This window comes from Triticum urartu, chromosome 3 (genome assembly GCF_003073215.2).
Source record: "Triticum urartu cultivar G1812 chromosome 3, Tu2.1, whole genome shotgun sequence".
Taxonomy (NCBI): Eukaryota; Viridiplantae; Streptophyta; class Magnoliopsida; order Poales; family Poaceae; genus Triticum; species Triticum urartu.
Genome location: NC_053024.1, coordinates 14,184,977 through 14,204,438, shown reverse-complemented (window position 1 = coordinate 14,204,438; position 19,462 = coordinate 14,184,977).

Below are 19,462 nucleotides of genomic sequence, written 5' to 3'. Positions count from 1 at the left end.
CATCGCCAATTCCATGATGCTCCCCACCAGGAGTGAGTAATTCCTTCGTAGTCTCGCTGGTCGACGAGGAGTTGGATGAGATTTGTCATGTAATCGAGTTAGTTTTGTTAGGGCTTGATCCCTAGTATCCACTATGTTCTTAGATTGATGTTGCTATGAATTTGCCATACTTAATGCTTGTCACTTTGGGCCCCGGTGGCATGAACTCAGATCTGAACTGTTTATGTTATCATCATTATATCCATGTTCTTGATCCGATCTTGCAAGTTATAGTTACCTACTACGTGTTATGATCCGGCAACCCCGGAGTGACAATAGTCGGGACCACTCCCGGTGCTGACCGTAGTTTGAGGAGTTCGTGTATTTAATATGTGTTAATGCTTTGTTCATGTTCTTTATTAAAAGGAGGCATTAATATCCCTTAGTTTCCAATATGGACCCCGCTGCCACGGGAGGGTAGGACAAAAGATGTCATGCAATTTCTTCCATAAGCACGTATGACTATTTACGGAATACATACCTACATTATATTGACGAACTAGAGCTAGTGCTGTATCGCCCTAGATTATAACTGTCTCATGATGAATATCATCCAACAAGTCACCGATCCAATGCCTACAAATTTATCCTATACTGTTCTTGCTAAGTTACTACTGCTATCATCACTGTTACACTTGCTACAAAATTACTGTTATCACTGTTACCGTTACCGTTGCTACTGTCACTACTATCAAAACTATCATATTACTTTGTTGTTGATCACTTTGCTGTAGATAATTAATCTTCAGGTGTGGTTGAATTGACAACTCAGCTGCTAATACGTTCAAATATTCTTTGGCTCCCCTTGTGTCAAATCTATAAATTTGGGTTGAATACTCTACCCTCGAAAACTATTGCGATCCCCTATATTTTTGGGTTATCAATGCAGCGGCGGTGCGCGGGTCATTGATGTCGCGGGGACGGCTGCTGCTGGCAGCGGTGACCATGTTCCGCGGCGCTACATCCCGAAGAGGCGGTGTAGCGGCGGCTCACGGGTCGGGGCAGCCGAGGGGAGAGCCACTGGTAGGGGGCGACGGCCCGACGGGAGGCCACGTGGACCGCGTGCCACGACGCGACAGCCCTAAGGGGCGACGCAAAGGCAGCAGCGGCTACGGGGGTAGCCGGCGGGAGGATCTCAGGGCGGCGGCACAGCGGTTTGTAGGGACGACATGATGGCAACCTATGACTCGATTTGCGGTAGGCGCGTGCTCGGGGACGTGCTTGACGAAGACAGGCATGTGATCGATTGATCAAACCGACGGCGGTGGTGTATGCACCATGGCAGGGACGATGTTGTCGGTGATGTCCCGGGCGCGATGACAACGAACACAGACCGACAATCGAGACTGCGCCGACGAGCGGCCGCTATTGACGCATGAAGGCGTCCCTTGGACGGCGTGTTCCTTGCCGCGTGGTTGATGACGGAGTGGCCGGTGGAGGATCGACGCTAATGTCAGAGTAGAGGCGCGGGGGTCAACGGCGGCGGCGCGCCCCGCAAATCGATCTTAGATCAAAAAACTAAAGAGAAATAACACCGATCAATCGATCGGCAAGAAAGAAAAACCCCAATCAATGGATCGGGAAAACGACTCTCTAGGGCAGTCGGGCCACACAACCGGCAGACTAATCCTAGGTACATGTGGCTAGGGTTGGATCGATTAGACTGATATCATGTTAGAAGAGATAGAGATGGATTGTTGGAAACAATGTTTATTGCTTAAGCCTCGTGGACATATTATATATAGAAGTAAAATGAAGTATAAGAAAAGGCATGATCAAATCCTAGTCTATCATATGCTTCCTAATAATCATAATATTCAACATAATTTTGCTACCAATGCCACATAACCATATGAATTCACAAAATAAAGGCCCAATCGTTTCATTTTTGTGATAGAAACAAGATTACCTACTTCTTGGCCATTTACATTTCGCGAGATTGTCTTTAGTGAGGATCACCCTCCGCCACCAGAGTTGGGCGTACAAGTCGTGCAGGGTCAAAGGAGGCTGGACGACACGTGCTGTCGCCGACATCACAGGACAAATGGGTCGTAATCATCGTCCAGTCCCGTGACAAACTGTGAGATTAAGTCATCATCCTCAAACTTTTTACCTGCAACAGCCATCTTGATTCCCTTCATCTTAGTGAATTATGTTGCCGCAGTCACGCCCCTCTTCTTCGTGTAATCGTGTTAGCCGGCTACATGTGCAACTGAATCACACTTCCGGGGAATTGCAAGGAGTATATCTCCATGATCGATTTCCGCAGTGACGCGGGTGTGGTGGGATCAATGACTTGCATCAGGACCTCTCGTGACAAGGATCTGAGATCAAACCCCAGGAATTGATGGCGATCTTGAGATACGCAATTGTCATATGTTTGCTTTCGACACCTTCTCAAAACCTGAGCTTTCCAAAGGAGAAAGTTATCCCGGGTACGCCGCTCGGTCACCCAGTCACCCACTGATCAAAGGTGTCTGGGTTTCCAGCCGGAGCAGGAAGGAAGAAGATGATTGCTGCAACATGATAGATGCGATGTGGAAGAGATTGGCCATGGTACCATGTTAAACAATGGTATCCCTTCTTCCGGTGAAAAGTGTACATATAAAATTTTTAGGACAAATTATAGAGTGAAGTAAAAAATGCATTGGGAAGATGCAAGCCACAATCTCTCTCCCTTTTAATTACCCAACTCTTAATAAGCTAAGTGCATGTAGAAATTAAGAAGATCATGTGTAAAATGTTATTGGCTTTGATTACCATGTGATGAGAGAAAATCATTTTTTCTACTTTAAAGTGCACCGGGAATATAAAAATACACTCTTTCGTGAACAAATTTTAAAACCAAACGTACACTCTTTACCGAACGGAGGGAGTATAAGCGTTTGTTGTATATCGGCAGCACAGGACGTGTACATGTTATTTAGAGTTACAAGATTTAGTTTTACAAGTATGGTTCTGTTTGATCTAGACTTTCTTTTTTTGAACTTGGTTTGATCTTGACTTGATTCTCACGATAACCATACAAAGTAAAATAAGGAGATGATTGAGGGTCAATCGGCTGCATGCACATTAATAACGGCTAGCGTCTCATCGTGCGAGCGCATGGGCAAATTAGTCAAAAAAATATCTAGTGAAGCTCTACTTGGTATGCAGGTCTAGCCTTAAAGCATGTCGATAGTGTAGGCAGCAGCTGGCTATATAAAGTTGTCGTATCATTTATAGCCAACTTAAGGACGTCGTGGGTGCAATTCACAAATCATGTCAAGGACCAAATGGAGCCATCATTGCCGAGATCAACAATTTAACACCTTCATTGAGCATTACTTTTAATTTGAGTTTCGTGCCATTAATGTTGAGGCACATAGTCTAGCCAAGCACGCTTTTTCTTTGGGTCTGAGTCACCACGTGTGGTTTGGCCAATCCCATGATCAGCGTTGTATCCCAGAGACTGTGGAATTTTTGAATAAAGCTTGGTATATCGCTCAAAAAAATTGTAACCAATTTAATAGGTCATTCATACAATAGTTAGTCATACTAGTATGCTACAGGATCCCTATTTTTCTCCCATAAAGGACACTAAAGTTCGTGATACAGTCGGCTGTGAGTTTGTAACCCGCTTCTCTTCTCTCTCCTCTCCTATCTCCAACAACTAGGCATAACTCTGATGTGGCATCCATTATAACCCGCCTACGTCAATCTGTTGTATTTGCTTTTACTCCCTTCGTTTAGGTGCATAAGTCGTCTTAGGTTGTATATCGCAACCAAGACCGAGAGGAAAACAAGAACATAATGTTTATTTGCTAATTAATACTCCTTCCGTCTAGGTGTATAAGTCACTTCACAAAAATCAGATATTCTCAAAACACTTAGGCACAATGCATTAAATTTCGTCCTCGTTCCCCTCACTGCCTCGTTCATCAGCGAGCGAAAATTTTGGCCTAACCATGCGGTGTGAAGAAAATAAGAAGGGAGAGAAGGAGCGACCTATGCATGCAGAGAAGGAACACGTTGATTTTACATGCACGTAAGTGAGCCTGCATGGGTTGGCTGAAACGGCAACCCTATTAATTAGGGATTCATTGCTAATTTTTCTATTGGTTTAGGAGGAGAAAATCGACGCACAGTGATCGGAAGAACTCCGCCTCCTCCAATCCGCAGTCACCTAGGTCGCGCTACTCTACCTTAGGTGACTTATGCACATGGACAAGGGGAGTAACATTGCATTCAATAAACTAACCACTGCATGTCGTGTTTGTAAGCATGCACGCCTCACATGTCTAATTTATTCATATGTCAAAAAACAAGAAACGAGGTGAAAATTAATACACGGCATGTAAGTGTTTTAAAATTATTTAATTTTCGCAAGATGATTTATACATCTAGAAGAAAGATGCAGACAAAGAAAATCATAGCGAGCATCTTTTTGATGGATGGATGTCCCTTTCGGTCAGCCATGGGTAGCATGCACGCAACCCAGACGTGGTGAAGATCCAGAGGAAGATGGGGATTCCGCCCTTTATGATTTCAACGAAAAGTGACAGAAAGAACAGTCGCGCTCAAGCCAGGCGGCGCGACAAGCAGAAAAAGTGCACCATCGGAACGCGCGGGAGTGAGCAGGAGTATTTGGTTGGCGAATTAAACGTACTACTCTAACGCAGCAACATGCCACACCGCTTAGTACTCCCTTCGTTCGGAATTATTTGTCGCAGAAATGAATGTATCTAAATATATTTTAGTTCTAAATACATCCATATCCGAGACAAGTAATTCCGAACAAAAGGAGTACTAATTAATCCGATGACAGCTAGTTAGCTACTTTTATATTTTAGTATTATCTCGTAACTACCATTTTAACAGAATTCGAACAGCTAGTTAGCTACACCTATATTTTAACATTATTCCGTAACTACCATTTTAACAGACTCGAACAGCTAGTTAGCTAGTCCTATATTTTAATATTATTTTATAACTACCATTTTAACAGAATTCAAACAGCTAGTTAGCTACACCTATATTTTAACATTATTCTGTAACTACCATTTTAACAGATTCGAACAGCTAGTTAGCTACTCCTATATTTTAATATTATTTCGTAACTACCATTTTAACAGAATTCGAACAGCTAGTTAGCTACACCTATATTTTAACATTATTTCGTAACTACCGTTTTAACAAATTTCGAACAGCTAGTTAGCTATTCCTATGTTTTAATATTATTTCATAACTACCATTTCAAAAGAATTCGAACGATTAATGATTGCAGTGCTAATGGCTACTTTTCAAATGACTATATTTTCAACTGCTACTTTTCAAATGGCTATATTTCCAACAAATCATCCTCTTGACTAGATCAATTCTTTCTTTTAGTGGATTTTGCTATCACAGATGAAGACGCTTCTTGAGTTGGCAGCATCTGCATGTGTTGCTTCCCAGTCCGGCGCTCGGGCTGAGACACCGAAGCTCAACATGTCGAGAAAACTATCATCGCTTCCATCTGCAAAAAAAAATTGACACAAATTTCTGATTGCACTACATCATATAGCCTACCTAGCAGCATCAATATCAAAGAAAAATCTCTATACAAGTAGCAGTAGCAACATCCATAGCACTGAACGTATTTAGTAGTACACCGATTGAATAAATTCAGTTACAGTAGCACTGAACATATGCAGTTAACCATCTACTCCCTTTGTTCCAAAATAAATGACCCAACTTTATACTAACTTTGTATTAAAGTTAGTACTATATAGTTGATTTATCTATTTTGAAACGGAGGGAGTAGCACTGAACATTAGGAGTGAACATATCTAGCGACAGAGAGCCCAAAGGCCATCCTAGTCCAGCAAGAGCCCAGAGGCCATCCCCGTGCTCCCCGGGCCCCCGTGCGCGGCGACTCCTGCTGGAGTCCATCCGTGGAAAATCCTATTCGCCTCTCGCTGCGGCAAACTGTCGAGCGATCGCACGGGGGCAGCGCAGCGAGCCACAGAAATGGGCCGGCCCACACATAATGCGTCCAAACCGGTTTTGGGAACCTTCCAGAAGGTTCCCTGAACCGGGTTTTTTTCCTGTATCATTTTTATCTGGTTCTTTTTCGGCTTTCTATTGTTTTTTTATTTCTCTTTTTTCGTTTCTGTTTCTTTTTCATTTTTTCGTTTTTCGTTTCTTGTTTCACTTTCTTTTTCAAGTTTACTTTTTTTCAGAATATGTTCTTGGTTTTACAAAATGTTTATGAATTTCATTTTTATTTCCTTTCCTTTTCTTCTCTTCCTTTAAAAAAATCAAGAATTTAAATTTTGTTCGTGTGTCCAAAAAATGTTCAGTTTTTGTAAAAATGTTCTCAAAATTCAAAATTTGTTCTCGTTACACAAAAAAGTACAAAACTTCTAAAATTCAGAAAATGTACTGAATTTCAATTTTTTGTTCACATATTCAAAAAATGTTCGCGCTTCCAAATTTGTTCGGGATTTTTAAATATTTCTCTCCGTTTCAAAATATGTTTTCAAGATTCAAAAAATGTTCGTGCTTTAAAAAATTCTTCGGACTTCCAATTTTGTTCATATTTTCCAAAAAAAATTCATGCTTCCAAATTTGTTCGGGATTTTTAAAAATTGTTCTCTATTTCAAAAAAAATTCTCGAGTTTAAAAAAAGTTTGTGCTTTAAAAAATTGTCGCGCTTACAAATTTGTTCGGGAGTTTTCAAAATTTGTTCTCAAGATTCAAAAAATGTTCGTGCTTTAAAAATTGTTCCCGCTTCCAAATTTGTTCTCCATTTCTAAATTTGTTCTGAAGATTCAAAAAATGTTTGTGCTTCAAATTTGTCTTCAAGATTCAGAACATTGTGTACAAAAAATATACACTTTTTTGTACAGAATATGTTCCTGTGTACAAAGTATGTTTAGAAATGAGAAAAATGGTCGCACTTTTTCAAAATATACACTTTCAGAAAAAATCTACAATTTCTTTTAAGATGTTCACTACAGTGTGTAATTCTGGTTGTACGGTTGTACTAAGTTATTATAAGTGCGCGTTTGTTTACTAGTAGAAGGAATGCTAGTCGGGTGGAGTGGCTGGGAGCATGCGCTTCGAATCTTGTAGGTCGCAGGTTCGAATTTCCATCGCGTTTCCCTTTCCCCTTTTTGCTTTCTTTTATTACCACCGGTACAGCATGATGGGCCGGCCCAGTCAGGCTGCGCCCCTGTGCGCGGCGACGACATTTTGACGCAAAGCGCGTCCAATAGGACCTCCCTCCATCCGTGGCGGCCCCGACCACGAGCTCGCTTGGATCCAGCCGTCCCATGCGTCTGCTACTGGACTTCCTACGCGGTAACCTCGACACAGAGGCGCGGGGTGCCTCCGAGCGCGGCGGCGGTCGCTGGATCCAGCCCTCCCCCGAGCGCGTGGTCCCCCACCCAGGCCCCAAGCGCGGCGGCGGATGGATCCAGCGTCAACAGGTGGATCGAACCTCACAGCGGCAGGATCTCTCTCTCCCTCCCTCCCTCCCTCCCTCCCTCTCTCTCTCTCCGAGAACAAAAAGTGTTGGTCACAGGTCCCTCGATCTCTCTTTTCTCTGTGGTTACACACGCACACGAAGTGTTTGTTGAAACTAAAGGAGAAGCAGAGCAAGGAGGGAAAACAGAGGAGGCACGCACGAGTTGTGGTTCCAGGCAACAAATGCCCTTCTTTTTTGTTTTCTCTTTTTCCGCAACGAATGCTCGGTGTGCTACTTGCAACCAATGCAAGGTTCAGCTTATTACATAGCAGAGACCCACTTCACTCCTCCTACCAACTCTGCAGCACATCAACTCACAATGTACTGCTCTCACAATATACTGCTCTTGATCTAAGCATGGACAGCCATGACACACAGTGGCATGTCTTCTCACACAATGCACGGCATGTGCATGTACCTTATATCAGGCTCACATGACTGGAGTCAAACATGCATCAACACATGAGCATGATCAACAATTAATTAAATCATACATTGACTAGATTAATGTCTAACAAAAAGCCCATACCTCAGCTTGGATGGGGTGGTGCGGCACAACGGCGTCCTCGCGATGGTGGCGCACCTCCTCCAGTCCTCCTTGTCTTGGTGGGAAGGAGAAACCTGGCCTTCGGTTGGGCTTTGGACGATGACTTCACATCGCTTGGACGATGTGTAAATTTGCACGTCCGTGTAGACGAGCTTTTGGATGTACACGTCCTTTTTATCCGAATAGAAACTTGTATTATTCAAACTCCAACAGTATTATAATATGAAGCAGCAAGTTCCAAAACTCTGAGAGGTTCGGAACCTAACCAAGTCATGGTTTCTACCTTCCTCCAACAGCTAAACAATTACTAACCTTATTTTGGGGTCTACGAATATGAGGAATTTTTGTCAGAAAAAACCACATACGTTTTTCGATTGACAAAAAAGACCACTTACTCATCGTATTGACAAAAAAGACCGGTCACACCGTGAAGGCAGGCTCGGCAAATGACACGTGGCACCTGCCGCCATAGTTCACGCTAAAAATCGTCTCTCATCTGTTTCACGCATGTCTTTAGGCTGAAAGTCCACCCATACATGCATGCGTACTACCAGCTAACAACCATGTAATCCAAAGTCACATTGCGCGCAGCACCCAGTACTTGCCGCCATTGGGCGTGGTGGCGGGGCTCATGAGCGCCCACTAGTATAAAAATGTCCATTTGTTCCGGTTCATAAGGCTCATTTGTCCCGGTTCCGAAACTGTGACTAAAGGGTCGGTACTAAAGCCCATTACCTTTAGTCCTGGTTCGCCTACGAACCGGGACAGATAGGGCTCCACATGGCCGCTGCGGCTTGCCCAGGCAGGAGGGCCTTTTGTCCCGGTTGGTAGCACCAACCGGGACCAAAAGGCATCCATGCTTCAGTAGTTCAGGGGTTAGGGTTTTTGTTTTTTTTTTTTGAGAGAGGGGGGGGGTTGGGGGTTTTGTAGGGTTAATTTAGGGGTTCCATATATTGTGTTAGCTAGCTAATAGAGAGAAGTGTCCTCTCTTATCTCCGTGTTTGGTCGATGCTACGTACTATACGTGTAGAGAGGACTCGACACGCTAGCTAGTAAGCAATTGAAGGAAACCATTATAAATACACAAGATTGTCATGAACATATATAAAGAGAAGTGATCGACCTCTCTTTCTCCGAGAGATTGGTCGAACAACAAGTTTTCATACATCTATCCGACGCTACTAGCTACATATATACAATATAAGATCTCTTGCAATCCCTAGCATCTGATATAATTGCAATCTTTTTGTCTTCTACGTATATATATGGATATGGATGTGTGAACTACTGTTACGTCTTTTTAACATATTGGATTGGAAGAATTTTTGGAAAGGAAAAAACAGTGAATTTAATGGTCGTGTTATGGAAAAAACAGATCGTGTCACTCTTGTTCCTTGTCTTGGAACCATTTGACATGAACATGTCGTAAAGGAATTTATTAAGAAAAATAATAAAATCCCCTCCAAAAAGGAAAAATAAAAATTAAAGACAAGTAGGAGTATGAAAAAAAAGTTCTGGCCGGGCGGTCCCACCTGCCAGATCTCCCTCAACCTTCGTCTCCAAAGTCTCCGCTGTAGACATCTCAAAAAATTCCCTGCAGACGAGGTGCGGCTTCCGTTCCTCTTCGCCGCTCGCCGCTGAACCCCGATTAGCCGGCGGAGTCGGGAGCACACGAGATCCATAGAGGGGCGAGTACATGGCCAACTCCTCCTCCTCCTCCCACTTCGGCTTCGCCGCCGCCGCCCCCTTCTCCGACCAAGTGCTCGCGCGCGCCCAGGGCATCAGGGTATGTGCCCTCTCTCTCTCTCTCTCTCTCTCTCTCTCTCTCTCTCTTCTCTCTCTCTCTCGGCCGGACCTCCTGTTTATGTTTATGCTTATGCTCGCCCGCTCCTTAGATTTGGCGTTGAACTCGCCATGTGCTGCTCGTATTGCATCGGGGTGCTAGACCTCATCTTCAGCTGTATAAATTTCGATGTAATTTGGAGCCAATGTGAGAAGGGGAGTTATTTACTCAGAACCACCACATTATGGGCTAGGGTAATAAATCGGTACCACATTTGAGGCAGCTCACAAAAAACCACCAACAATGGGGCTAATCTGTAACACGGAGCACTGACACTGCGTTTTAGCCCAGAAAACAGCGAATCCGACAGGTGGGTCCCACCTGTCAGGCTGACGTGGCGCGTGTTGACGGTAGAGACGGCCGTTTCGGCGCGCCCGTTTAAGTGGCCCGCACCGGTCGGTGTTCGAACCAGACCAGCCAGTTCATCACTCTCGCTCTCCTCTCTCTCGACCCCGACCACCGCCGGCGCCGCCACTGTCGACTCGCCGCCTTTCGCCGCTCTGCCATGGTTTCTTGGAGCGACCAGTCCTTGAGCTCTTCTTCGGACGGCGAAGAAGTCACTAGCCAGGTATGCGTGTTCGCCTCTCGCCTCCCCCACGTATTAGGTTCATCCCGCTAGGGTTAGGGTTCATCATTTGGGGATTTTTAACCAGGTCGCTGATTTGTGCAATTTGTGTGCTGGTTAGCTTCCTAGGACTATCTCTTGCTATGAATGGAGTGGCATTGCTCACGATCTGTCGTCTCGTTGTCTGCATCAAGAACCATGCGTCGGGCTTGTTGCACTTGAATCTGTGGACACATGCAGACGTTTTCTTGCGTGTGCTTAGGAGAAGGTATGTTGGTTAGTAGTGTAAGTAGATTAGCTTAGTTAGTTTATGCTCCATTCACTTGTCAGTACTCCAATTTTGTGTATCAAAGATTTGTTCCTGGATAGATGTTGCTTCAGTTGATGTAATAGTTGTTTCTGCCCATAATCTATATAATCTATGCATATACAATCTTATAGATGGATATAATGTAGCCCATGAAGATGTAATAGTTGTTGCCCATAATCTATGCATATACAATCTTATAGATGGAAAAAAATTATATATGCTGTTATAATTGTTTCTGCCCAGAATTTGTGCACACAATTTTGAGAATATATCTATTAATTAATGATGTAATATTTGATTTAGGCACCAATTGATGCATATAATATAATTCAGTGGATAGAACTAAACTAAAATTCAGTGGATATAACAGAACTACAATTCAGTGGATAGAATTAAACTAAATTTCAGTGGATAGAACAAAAACTACAGATTGTGCACATTTGGGTGGAAAGAACTAAACTACAATTTCATACAGTATTATATAATTTGTGCACATTTCATATAATTTGTTATTGAGAACATATTTATTTAATTGTAGGCAGAACTAAAGTGCAACTATCTCGAGTGGATAGACCCAGAGTGGTCGGTGGCTATGCAGTTCACCCTCACTGAATTGTGGAGCATGTATTACAAAGAAATCGATGACAGGCTGAAAGAAAATGTTGAGCTTGGTGAAAGAAATTTCAAACTAGTTGGAGAAAAGAGGAAGATGGAGGAAGATCTGAGGTTTTTCAAACTGGACTTTGCTAAAATGGTTGGTGACAAGGAGGATGCTATCACAGAGTTGGGCAATGCTAGGTTGGCTCTAAGTGATCTCAAAGAGGAGATGGAGAAGAAGAAGCTGGCGGACCATGGTTGTACCAATCTTCATCAGGTACTTAGGGCAAAGGCAGAGAAAGAGAGGGACCAGCTAGTGGCAGAGAGAGACCAAGTTGTGACAGAGAGGGACCAACTGAAACAAGAGAAGAAAAAACTGGAGTACATGATTGCAGATCTGCTCAAACAGAAACATGGGTACAAGGACAAGATCAAGAAGTTGAAGGACATATGTGATGATTTTTAAGTATGTATTGTGGTGTGGTTTAGGGTAGCACTGTAGTTGATATGAATGTGCTCTTATGCACTTCCAAAGCTGTGATGCTTTATGTATCTTTATGTCCAAGACTTGTGTTGTGTACTCCGAAGACTTGTGTTGTGTACTCCCAAGAACTAATTAATGTTCTACTTATTATCAATGTATCCTTGGATCAATGCATCTTTGGATCAATGTCCTACTTATTAATGTATTTTGTTTGTATCAAATGAAATGTTTGTAGTTGTTTTGCCATAATATTTGCACAAAACATATATTCTAAATGTTTGTGGTTGTTTTGCTATAATATTTGCACAGAATATATATTCTAAATGTTTGTGGTTGTTTTGCCATAATATTTGCACAAAACATATATTCTAAACATAGATAACTTCAAAGTGCCATACATAGATATTTGCACAGAACATATATTCTAAACAAAGTACATGAGCAGGAGATAAACATAGATAACTTCAAAGTGCCATACATAGGTTTAACAAACTTAGGTTCTGAGTGCCATACATAGGTTCATAATGTCATAAATAAAGTGATGTAATGCCTGATTTAGCACACATGCACTTGCATACAGACTTCAAATTTGAACATTTAATAGTTCCCACTAGCATAAAAGTACCCCTCCATCCTATTGCTCATGTACTTTGTCCTCTTTGGCCTACTGCCTGCAAGCTGGCTAGTAGAAGCTTCTGCAGAACTTCTTGGAGGCTTGAACCTTTTTGCACCCCTTCCAGCAGAAGTGGAAGATCTTGCACCTCTCCCAGCAGTAGGAGAAGAACTAGCACCCCTTCCAAGAGTACTAGCAGACTTTGCTCCTCTTCCAGGAGTAGAAGATGAACTAGCACCCCTTCCAGTGATGTACCTAGATGGCAGAACAAGCATGGTTGCAAGGAACTCCAGTGATGTACCATTTCTTGCACCCACATGTCTGTAGGTTTGTATCAACACCATAGGTCTTGTCTCCACTAGTGACTTGGAAAAGTCCTTGGCCAGCTATCAGTGCTTTGCAATCCCTTGCATACTTCTTGTTCATCTCCAACCTCTCTGCATAGGTTGGTGCAATCTCCCATCTAGCACATTTTCCACCCTCTCTCTTCTGGTGGAACCTCACTAGAAACTTGTCCTTGATCCCATTGATCATTATGACAATTGGCTTGTTCCTTACATCTAGAATGTACTTATTAAAAACTTCACTTAAGTTATTCACCACCAAATCAGTTTTGCAATTAGTGTCCATTGCATGCCTAGACCAAGCTTTAGGAGGAATTCTTGACATCCACTCCCAAGCAGCAGTGCACTCAGCCTTCATGCTTTCCATAGCCAAATTGAAGTCATGTTTAGTGTAAGCATAGGCAGCTGCATCCACGCATCTCTTCAAATCCTCTCCTCCAAATCCTGCTCTCTGAAAGTTTGCATAGATGTGCCTCAAACAGTACCTATGATGGCAGTTTGGGAATACTGATGTCACTGCATTGAGTAGACCCTGCATGAAAGTGAATTGAAATGATTTTAAATGATTTAATATGATTTAATATGATTGTAAATAATTTTAAATGATTTAATATGATTTTAAATAATTTTAAATGATTTTAATTGATTTAATATGATTGTAAATGATTTTAATTAATTTAATATGATTTAATATGATTTCAAATCATTTAAAATCACTAAACATGATGGTTTTACTTTGATGATCAACTAGTCTTGATTGGTCACCCTAGGCCATCATGGGTCACCCTAGGCCATCATGGGTCACCCTAGGCTATCTAGACCTAAGTGTCTACAAGAAGCGTTACGACTCGACACCTACCAACTAGTCTTGATGACATCACTTTGATGATGCCTATGTTTCTTGATCCTACATGGGTCACCCTAGCCTATCTAGACCTAAGTGTCGACAAGAAGTGTTACGACTCGACACCTACCAACTAGTCTTGATGGCATCACTTTGATGATGCCTATGTTTCTTGATCCTACATGGGTCACCCTACGCTATCTAGACCTAAGTGTCGACAAGAAGTGTTACGACTCGACACCTACCAACTAGTCTTGATGGCATCACTTTGATGATGCCTATGTTTCTTGATCCTACATGGGTCACCCTAGGCCATCTAGACCTAAGTGTCAACAAGAAGTGTTACGAATCGACACCTACCAACTAGTCTTGATGGCATCACTTTGATGATGCCTATGTTTCTTGATCCTACATGGGTCACCCTAGGCTATCTAGACCTAAGTGTCAACAAGAAGTGTTACGACTCGACACCTACCAACTAGTCTTGATGGCATCACTTTGATGATGCCTATGTTTCTTGATCCTACATGGGTCACCCTAGGCCATCTAGACCTAAGTGTTGACAAGAAGCGTTACGACTCGACACCTACCAACTAGTCTTGATGGCATCACTATGATGATGCCTATGTTTCTTGATCCTACATGGGTCACCCTAGGCCATCTAGACCTAAGTGTCAACAAGAAGCGTTATGACTCGACACCTACCAACTAGTCTTGATGGCATCACTTTGATGATGCCTATGTTTCTTGATCCTACATGGGTCACCCTAGGCCATCTAGACCTAAGTGTCGACAAGAAGTGTTATGACTCGACACCTACCAACTAGTCTTGATGGCATCACCATGATGATGCCTATGTTTCTTGATCCTACATGGGTCACCCTAGGCCATCTAGACCTATGTGTCGACAAGAAGCGTTACGACTCGACACCTACCAACTAGTCTTGATGGCATCACTTTGATGATGTCATCAACTAAATAAACAAGCTAATGAACTAAATGAACAAGTAAATGAACTAAATGGACAACTAGATGAACAAGTAAATGAACTAAATGAACAACTAAATAAACAAGCAAATGAACTAAATGAACTAACCTTCTGTCTATCAGACATGAATGTGTACTTTCCAAATTTGCCCTCTTCACTTCCTCCTAGAGCATACTTGAGTTGTGTCAAGAACCAAGACCAGTTCACTGTATCTTCAACTCCAACCACTCCAAATGCAATGGGGTACATATTGTTGTCCGCATCCCTTCCAGTAGCTGCTAGTATCTGTGCACCACTTATCAATTTGATGAAGCGGCCATCTAGACCTATGAATGGCCTACATCCATTCAAGAAGCCCTCACAACATGCATTCAAACTGAAAAATAGACCATGGAACCTTGGTTCAGCAGTAGGATTTTCTCTGGTTTTGCCACTAACAGTAGTGACAATGCACCTAGATCTAGGATTTGTAAGCTTCACAGTCTCCAAATAGTCTCTCAGCCTCTTATATTGCTTCTTGTGATCACCAAGCATAATCTCCTTTTCTTTCTTCTTAGCCCTCCATGCCATCATCCTAGGAATCTCAAGCCCAAATTGCCTCTTTGCCTTGTCAACAATAGCAGGTACAGTAGTGTTGGGATCTGATCTGATAGTTTCAAGCATTTTGTTGCCAAGCCACCTTGAACTAATCCTAGTTTTCTTAGACTGGGTGGGACATGTGTGCTCCAACCTCATCTTCTTAATGCAGAAAGTGGGCTCATTTCTTATCTGTGCTGCTACCATGTAGAACTGACATCCATCTCCATCACAGCAAACTATTATCCTATCACTGCAGTTTCTGTGATATTTGTATCTTCTAAGTTGTTTCACATGCAAGTTGACAAGGGCCTCTCTGAATTGGTAAACATCTTTGAAACAGAGCTTCAACTGAAATTGTTGTTCTGGATGCATCCTGTCCTCATCATACCAGACCCTAGGTGGTCTTTTCTTAGCTCTACTCCTTCTGCCAGAGCTGATAACAAAGGACATTGGTTCATTGCCATCATCATCTGCTTCAAAGCCTGTATCTTCCTCTTCTGAAGATGGAAACCAATCAGGATTAATGGTTGTCCTAGCACTTGAGTGGGACCTACTTGTAGGACCTGGCCTCTTTGCCTTCTTCTTAACAGGCTCAGGAACTGGGATCTCTTGGGCCTCCTCATCATCTTCCTGGTCCATGTCATATATATCTTTAGGATCCGTGTCCCCCTCACAGTGTGTACTAGCCATGTATTCAGCTCTCTTCCTCTTTATGTCAGCAATAGTTTCATCTAGCTCATGTTCCTCTTTCCTCCTCTTTGCACTCTGTTCTTCCACATACTGCACTGAATCTGAGTCATCATCTTCTCCTGTAGCTAAGAGATCCACATCAACTACAAATTCTTCATCACTGCTTGAACCTTCATCATCATCTGTGTCCATGCCTACAGGAATTTCTTCCTCACTAACTGCATTGTCCTCCTCATCTGAATCAAACTGAAAATCAGCATAATTGACACTTACTTCAGTGTTAAGCTGTGTCCCAAGATGTAACTGACAGTTAGGAGGAACTGATTTGAGTGGCAAAAAATTTACACTTTCCTGTGTCCCAAGATGTAACTGACAGTTAGGAGGAACTGATTTGTGCACAACACCTGATTCAGCAACAGCAAAGACAACATCTGGCTCTGCATCTATTTGCTGTGCATCTTGATCTTCTCCAATTGGTGGTTCAATAACTAACTTTCCCTTTACAACTGTCAGTGACAATGTCTGGGTGCTCTCAAATTCTCTCAGCATTCGAACTACTTCAATGTTGCCTTTAATGACACAAACACCTTGCAGCCCTATATCTTCCTCTTTCAAGTAGCAAAGACTGTCATCCTTATAGTATCCATTGGTGACCATTACATTGACCAAACTACCATAAGTGATTTCTCTTTCAGACATCTTAACAAGAGCATACTTCTTCCCAGGAAACTGGAAATAGATTGACCATAAATCTTCAGGCCTAAAATGGACATACAAATGAATATTAATAAGTCAATTGTATCAACATAACTGACCATTATATCTGACCATTAGAATGCACTATTCAAAAAATTTAGAACCATCAAATTAGTACTAACATTACTAGCATAGACAAATGAATATCTTCAGGCCTAATATAGCTCACCATTACAATGCAGTGTAAGCAAAATTACCAAGTCAATTATAGTAACATGACAATAACATAAATGAACACTGCAGTGTGATTTTCTCCAAAAATTCAGAACCCTACAGTACTACTAACATAACTGAACCCTGACTGAAGATGTGATATTCGATAAATATTCAGGAAGTCACTTCTAAATGACTAACAAATCAATATTCAGAACTAGAATCTTTGTTCAATGTATAAAACAGATCCAGTAGTAAGGAAAGATTGAAAGAATATATTTTGAAAGATTCAGATTACGTAGCTGAAGATGGGGCGAACAGGAGCACATCCTCGGGACCAATCTGCGAAGCTGCTTCCTCGGTACCAGGCTCCGGCGACAGGCCCACCGCCGCGGCCGACTCTGGATCTAGGTCGCAGCCGTCATCGGTGTGGGGGCCGATTGACTCCGCATTGTGAGCGCAGCCGCTTCTTCCCTGAAGTAGTACCACCGCCCTCGCCGCTGAGTGCGTCGTCGCCGCTTCCGTCGACTCCGTGTGCGCCGTCACCGCCGGAGCTGGTCGCCATCGGAGCGGAGCGGGGAAGGACTGAATCGAGGGGTAGACTGAATTGACGGGGGGAACGGCTTGACCTAGTAGACGGGCGCGCCGAAACGGCTGTCTCTCGCCGTCTAACGGCGTCCGTCAACACGCGCCACGTCAGCCCGACAGGTGGGATCCACCTGTCGGATTCGTTGTTTTCTGGGCTAAAACGCAACGTCAGTGCTCCGCTTTACAGATTAGTCCCATTGTTGGTGGTTTTTTGTGAACTGCCTCAAATGTGGTACCGATCTGTTACCCTAGCCCATAATATGGTGGTTTTGAGTAAATAACTCTGAGAAGGGCATTTCCGTTCAGCTGAAACTCAGAGCCATTTGGACTACTAGTTCTGATTGTTGTGATATGTTGTTGTTGGGGGCATGAAAAATGAATTCAATCTATTTGTGCTACGGATTTATATCTGTCAAATGGGAGGCATAGGAAAATCTCGCCTATTTTTGCTATCCCCTTTAATGAAGTTTGGGAGCAGCTACATTTTTTTATTATCAAACTGAGCATTGGAATAACTTACAGAAGGTTTAAGATATTGACACTGTGCATTTATGTAGCATCTGACAGACACATTCAGTCTCCAATGAGGCAATGGCAGACCACTGTATCGCTCCTATCAATCACTTCATGATCCGCGTTTGTCTTTCCAAACTAGTTGAGATCAAGTTGCTCTGTTTATCAATGGGGAGGGTTGGTTTCTTTGAATATATCTCTATGCATTCCTGTTGGATTTCTTGACTCTTAAACTTTTCTAGAAGCTTTAGTGAACGCAATTTTTTCCTGTAACCTTTCCATAGCACAATGATAGTGTGGATAATTGATTCTTCTTCCAAGAAAATATAAATTCGAATAGAGCTACACAGCCACATACTTATATGTTGTAGACCACAAAAGATAATCACAGGAATCATGAAGAACAAATAACCATAAATTTACTTGTCTTTTACAGTTTGAAGCAGAAGAGGCCAGGCTAAGATTTCTCCCTGTTTGCTTTTAAACACTTGCCCCAAACCAGCATGGCTAAGAGAAGGCAGGGTCCATGGAGGTGCATTTGGATTTCTCAGTGATGAGAAGCTGCAGGCTGCGATGCAAGGATACAACCAACTCCTCATGATCCGTCGCTGCCTTCTCTGAGGGTATGTACAGGTTCTCCATTTTTCTCATCCTCTAATTCACCTGATGCTCATCCTGTTTGAGCTTGCTCGGTTGGTCGGTACTGTTAAACGTAGCATTGTAGAGATAGACTAGGGATAGATGTTTAAATGGTTTCGGTGGATATAACCGAATCCTTCCTCTCTCTTATCCCTTCTTCTCCAAGCAATGTAATCTTAACAAACTCTTGTATGCGCTGTTATCCAGGGAGGTGCGCCCACCCTCGATGAGCTCTATGCCATGCTGAGCAACTTTGATCAGCGCATGGCCCAATTTCATGGCTCCTCCGGCGGCTACAAGTCCTCGGCCAACGCCGCATCTCGCGGTCGTGGTCGCGGTCGTGGCTCTCCCTGCACCAAAGGGCGGCCTGGCGGCACCATCAACGGTGGTGGCTCCTCCAACTCCCGCGGCGACCGCTCCCCCAACTCCAAACCTCGCCGTGGCGGCAGCTCCTCCAGGTCTCGTCCGGATGCCCCTCGCTGTCAGATCTGTGGCAAGCTTGGGCACACGGCCAAAGACTGCTGGTACCGCTACGATGAAGATGACTACGACTCCCAAGACGAGGACAAAGTTGCTGCAGCTACGGACGGCTCCTACGGCGTCGACACAAATTGGTATGTCGACAGCGGGGCCACTAAACACATCACCAGTGAGCTCGAGAAGGTGACCACGCGGGAGAAATACCGCGGCAAGGACCAGATCCACACGGCCAATGGTGCAGGTATGAGGATTCGTCATGTTGGTCATACGGTTATTAAAACTCCCCATCACAACCTTCATCTAAATAAAATCTTGCATGTCCCTAGTGCTAGTATGAATCTTCTCTCCGTTCATAGAATTGCCATTGATAATCATGTCTTTCTCGAGTTTCATCCTTC